We start from the raw sequence: 6,699 nt of genomic DNA, 5'->3' as shown, positions 1-6,699 counted from the left end.
TAGAGTCCTAATAAGAGGCGTGCATTTTTAAGGAATATTTTTAAGGGGTGGATTTCTGGAGGCCTAATAAGATTTTTTAACAATATTTTTTCAAGACCTAATATTAGGCGTTAATGTTTTAAAGAATATTTCTTCAAGACATTCCATGATTTGTTAAACAAAAACACTTTCATTTTTCATTTTCGTCCTTTTTACTTTTAATTCTTGTTTATTTATTTTTGATATAAATAATTTCTCAAAATTAATTGATTTTGTAATCCATTTTTTAATTAAATTTTACAAATTAAATTTCGATAAACTAAGTTATTTGTCTAATTGATTTTCCATTCTCTTAACATTTCAAGTGCATTTCCATTTCCATTTGCTACTGCTTTCCATGAAAATCAATCACTCATTTGGCGTTGCATTACGTTGTGTTGTATCGTAAAATTCAATGGCAAATGGTGTTATGCATACACAGTTACATTTACATTCTCAAACACACACACACACACACACACACACATGTAGACACACTTAAATACACACAATGTATCGTTATAAGCGTACGACTATTTGTGCAAGTATTTAGTTGGTACTTTGGCATTAACCGAACATGCCGTCTTCAATTATTTACAACATCTTAAGATAATGAAAAATTCTTAAGAGCTCTTCTTCTCTCACAGAGGGTGAATGTGTGTGTGTGAGTGTCTCTAGTATGGCCATAATGTGTAAAGATGCACTTGTGTACACAAACAGACACTTACAACACGAGCGTATCCTTGAGTGCTGTCTCTGGAGAAGAGGATAGAATGAAAGAGAGACAAGGAAGACGACGAAAAGCAAATATGTTGTAAACACTTCTTGCCGTAATAAGACAATAAATATTAGGTGGCCTCATGAAGGGTGCAACATATATAAAAAATTATATATATTTTTAACCACAAAGATTGTTGGTTCTTGGAAAAATAATTTAAAAATATACACCCCTGTAATGGTTCTTGAAAAAATAAATATAAAATACTCACGTCTGTAATAGGCCTGGAAAAGTTAAAAAAATCAAATTCACAAATGTTATTGTCCACAAAAATAATTTAAAAAATCCATGCCTGTAATGGTCATTGACGAGATAATCTCTTAAAAATCCCACGCCTGTAATAGTCATTGAATAAGTATTATTTTAATATCCTCGAAAAAATAATCTCTGAAAAATTCACGGATGTTATCGCCCTTCAAAAAATATCCACTTAAAAACTTCTGTAATTATCCTACAAAAAATTATTCTTTAAAAAATTCAACATCTGTGATGTCCTTTAAGGGGTTTTAAAAATTTTAATTTTGTTTTTTGATTTAATTCGAACCTACACTAATTGAAGAATCCCCGTATAAAATTTCAAGTGAAAATCTCAACAACTCTTGAAGATATAGCCGATTTATGGTCTGTTCCAGTACTTTTTTAATAGCAAATCTAGTAAAAGGGAAACATTTCAAAATTGTTCTCGGAGTACGAAATAATTTGAAAAGTTAGGGAACGCAAATATAGTAAATATGCAATACTTCAAAATTAACATAACAGCCAATCCTGTTTACCATTTTTACTCAACCAAATTTCTCGAGTAAAAAGTTTACAAAGGGAACGCCATTTTGTTTTGTGCTCTCTTAAATTTGAGTCAATGTTTTACCAGTTTTGTGGGTTGAGGAACGATTTTCGAGTAAAAAGGTGCAAAACATGTAAAATAAGTAGATTCTTTTAGGTTCTGGAACGGAACTTTATTGTGTCAGCATCAAGTGACGGCAAGAGGACTTCTCAAACTTTAAACGCATTTTTCTCCAAACAGCGTTTTTGCGAATGGCATGCACAATAACTCAAAAACTAATAATCCGATCGATTCCAAATTTTGTGACGTTTCTCTGGGAGTGTATAGCTATCGTATGAACTAGGATAAATCCAATCGGTAGATATCTTCCTTATTATACCCTTTACCACACTGTGGTACAAGGTATTATGTCTTTGTGCATATGTTTGTAACAGGCAAAAGGAAACGAGGTAGATCCATGGTTCCTTTTGAGAATATGCATAGAATCACTTTCTGAGTCGATTTATGAATGTCCGTCTGTCCATGATAAATTGTAAACAAAGTGCAGGTCGCATTTATTATCCGAATGAGATGAAATTTGGCACATATTATTTATTTGGCCCAGGGACGAACCTTATTGAAATTGGGAAAAATCGGTTCAGATTTAGATATAGCTCCCATATATATTTTCGTCCAATATTTAGCAAATGGTGCACCAACGAGTAAAATTTAAGCGGATTTGCACGGAATTTTGCACAACGCACTTAAATGAGTATAGTCTAACGTATTTAGATATAGCTCCCATATATATGGTCGCCTGATTTTTCGCAAATGGTGCACCAAAGAGTCAAATTTAGGCCGATTGGCACAACGTACTGAAGTTAGGATAGACTAACATGTGCCAAGTTTTATTGAAATCGGTTCAGATTTAGATATAGCTCCCGTTCGATTGTTAGCAAATGGTACACCAAAGAGTCAAATTTAGGCCGATTGGCATGAAATTTTGCAAAACGTTTCGAAGTTAGGATAGACTAACGTGTACCAACTTTTATTAAAATCGGTTCAGATTTACATTTAGCTCCCATATATATGTTCGTGCGACTTTACGCAAATGGTGCACCAAAGATTTAAAGTGTGTCCAACATTATGCGCAACGTATCGAAATCGGTCTGGGTTAACCGGTATATGGGGGCTACCCGAAAAAGTGGTCCGATATTAAAATTTTTTAATGGAGACATTTGGTACGTGGGCCGATAAAGCTCATCTTCGGACCTGCAGACAAGAGACAACTTTATGCAAAATTTTGGTGATCTATCTCAATTCGTTTAGAGGCTAGTGTGATTACAACAAAAAACGGACCTGCATAAATCGTCATAGAATTTTACTCTATACAAATATTTTACTTTATACAAATATATCCGGTTATTGATCGTTGGGTAAAGTCGGTTCACATTTAGACACAGATAACGTATTTAACTTAGTCGCATTTCATGTCAATGGTCCTTCAAAAAGGACAAGGTCTGTAAGGATGTATTTCTTGAATATAGCCAAAGTGGTAAAGGGTATCATATAATCGGCCCCATCCGACTTTACTACTTTCCTTACTGGCTTTTTAACTTGGTTTGTGGTAAAAAATAGGCGATTTTCCTAATATATTTTTATAATGTCCGCCATTTTTTAAGCAAAGTCAATAGTCCATACGAGTGCCAGACATGTACCCTTTCTAACACCGTTGGCTTGTAATGATATACCTTATATACCTCAAAAATTAAAAAAACAGCACCTCTTCCTCACACAAAAATTAATCTTCCGAATATTACGCGATTCAGTACAGCTATTGTCCAGATTTTCTTTCACCGTGGGTTGTATTGTGACGTTCTTCAAAAATCATTTGTGGTCTATAGATCGATCTTCTTAACACAAAAAAGTAAGTTTTGGTCCACTACACTCCAAAATTATTACCTTTTATTCACCGAAAATTATAGGCGTTGTCCTTGACCATAACTGGAACCTCATGGAACATTTCAAAGCGATCAGCGCTATAGTTCCGCTCTCTAGAGTGATAATGGGTTATTAACTAATATACGAAGACTGAGATACCTGTAAATATTTAGGTGTAACTCCCACATCCGGGAACATACAACAACATAATTGGTATTAATTTAAAGGTCAACCACTCCTCTATGATAAAATATCAACTTCTCGGGTCTATGTCCTTCAGGAGTAAATATATACGCTATAGAATACAAATTTTGTCATTTTTCACACAAAAGTCAGGGTCCATTTGACCCGCTAAATATTGACCAAAAAAAATATTGACAAAACAGGCATGCTTATTCTTTGGCCCGATCCCCTTCTCCATGCAAAATTTCACGATGTTCGGGCCATTATTGCGGCCTCTGGAGCGACCAGAAAAACCGACAAAAATATAGTATTTGGTACATTTCATCCCCTAAATATTAACCGATCTTTCCCAAAAACAATTGGCCAGAACCCATCCTACATGCAAAATTTCGTGAAGATTGGTTCATAACTGTGGCCTGTATCGTGTTTACAAATTATAATGGACAGACGGACGGACACACATGTCTAGAAAATCCACTCAGCTAGTCGAGATATGACGAAAATATACTTAAAGGTGTGTCTAGGACCAATATTTACAGACTTTTGGGGCTGCACAAAGCTATAATACCCTGACAACATAGTTGTGTAGGGTATAAAAAATCTACGCTTATTGCTGCAAAATCAACTCTAGTAGCTTTTGATATTTGAAAGCAATATTTCAATATTTCAACACGCTGTGCGTCCCCCTAATATAAATTAAATATTATTATGTATTGAGTTATCTGAACTGTTTGTTTTTAACGAAGATGCAGCATTTCAGAGTAATTACTACAACATATGCACAAGTGTTAGTAACACATACTACACACATTACGCACACACACACACACACACTCACTCTCGAACTCACATGCATTTCTTCTTATGTGCCATTTTAATGGAATGGACAGCTCTTCAAGGGAAAAGTGATAAAGTTGTTGAGCAATGAAGCAGGGTCATGTGTTGACCTTTTCGGAAATAAATTGTTTGCTTTGTGTTACATACCTATTTTTCTTTGATTTTTATCCAAATCGAGGACAGATTTCACATTGCTATTCCAAGAGAAACTCAGCATTAAATAATTTGTAATTTTGTGGCTACCATCGGTGCGTATGAGCATTTATTAATAGTAAGCATACGCCACCATGTAATCGAAATTCAATATTAAATTGTTTATTTAATAATACTATTAAATAATTTCGGGAAAGGAAAACGTTTATCCTTCCAAAAAAGACAAGTTTGCGACCTTAGCAATAAAAAACATTGCCAAATGGTTTTAATCTCTATAAGCCGAATGGACACTTGCAGATATCCATTTATTGATTATTATTGAAAATTGTGCTGTTTTTTCCTAACGATGGAAATAGCTTGATAGTTGACACGGCAACAGATAAAAACATATTTCAACAATTAATTGGGCGATTTTCAACTTGCCACACAATATGGAAATTGAATTTTTTTTTTAATTTGTTGTTTCAATTTTTTTTGTTCTACAACTTTTAAATGAAATTAAGCCACTTTATCGTTTCTTGAAACACTTACTCCATGTGAGTGGGTGTGAGTTTATGTTTTTTTTATTACATGTCTATAAATAAATATATGTATATGTTTAATTTTGAAAACAAAAAACCAACAGAGTTGTGAATATTTTTTTTTGTTATTGTTCGGAAAAAGAAACAAAACTTCCATCAAACAAACAAAAAACAACAATTTTCTTTTTTACAATGGCTTTTGGCATTTACCACACATACATGCATGGAAATTTGCTATATCAACAACATCAGAAGGGTATACAACAACAACAAGCAAAAAATGTGTAGTAATAATAAAAACATAATCATAAATTTCATACATAGTCCAATTAATGTTTACTTTTGTTGTTGTTGTTGCAGCACTTGCAAAGCCATGGTGGGCCAAATTGCTGCCACATAACCCACTGGCAGACATATCCTACCTATTAACGATATGCATAGTAACTAACCGTTTACTTTGCAAAGTGACATAAGTCACATTTTAGAAATTAATAATATTAAAAAATATATTTTTTCCAAGGACCACAGCTATGATCGAGTATATTTCAATTATAATTTTTTTCAAGAACCATCTGGTCAATGGACGGGGATTTCTTTAATGATTTCTCGGAAATCCTCTGAGCTACAAGCGAACAATTTGAACAATCATTTTTTTAAGTATTGAAAAAAAAATTTTTAGGAATCCTTGGAGTTAAGCATGGATTTAAAAAAAGCAAGGTAGTTCCTACTATAAGCATGGATTTTGTAGACAATCGTCTTTAAGAACTCGGATCGATCCTCTGAGCTACAAGCAAACAATTTGAATAATTATTTTTTAAGTATTGAAAATAATATACTGTTTAAGGAGTTAAGCATGGATTAAATAAAAGCAAGGTAGTTCCTACTATAAGCATGGATTTTGTAGACAATCGTCTTTAAAAAGTCGGATCATCAAGACAATACATTTAGATGTTGAGTTAATTGTTAAGCTCCGCCCAAAGGCGTGGTTTAATTCTTAAGTTCTGCCCAAAGACGTGTTTTTATTTTTAGTTCCGTCATAGGCGTATTTTAATACTTAACCCGAATAGTGCTGTAATTATTTTTTTCGAATTGTGGGTCGAAACTTTCAGCGTCTCTAGACGCTTTGATTTGTATCTTTTTTTTCTTATCAGGATAATCGACAGGATCAATTTTTGGGCAGTGGCCGTATGTTCGCACAAGCACTGCTCGGGTACAGGTTTTTTAGATTATTTATTTCTCGTATTATTATTTATTGATCGTATTATGGGTGGTCATGCTAGCACAGCTCGGGTATAGCACCGCCCAATGGCGTGATTTAATTCTTCAACTCCACCTACATATTCTCTAATTTTTAGCCCCGCCCAATGGCGTGGTTTAATTCTTAAGCTTCACCTACAGATGCTCTTTAATTTTTAGCCCCGCTCATCGGTGTGGTTTAATGAATTTTTATATCCTACACAACTATGTTGTCAGGGTATTATAGCTTTGTGTGGCCCCAAGGGTTTGTA

The sequence above is a fragment of the Musca vetustissima genome, unplaced genomic scaffold (genome assembly GCF_032173495.1).
Source record: "Musca vetustissima isolate MV318-11 ecotype Yass unplaced genomic scaffold, APGP_CSIRO_Mvet_v1 utg59192, whole genome shotgun sequence".
Lineage (NCBI taxonomy): Eukaryota > Metazoa > Arthropoda > Insecta > Diptera > Muscidae > Musca > Musca vetustissima.
The sequence above is the reverse complement of the archived record's forward strand: the minus strand, read 5'-3'. Positions refer to the sequence as shown.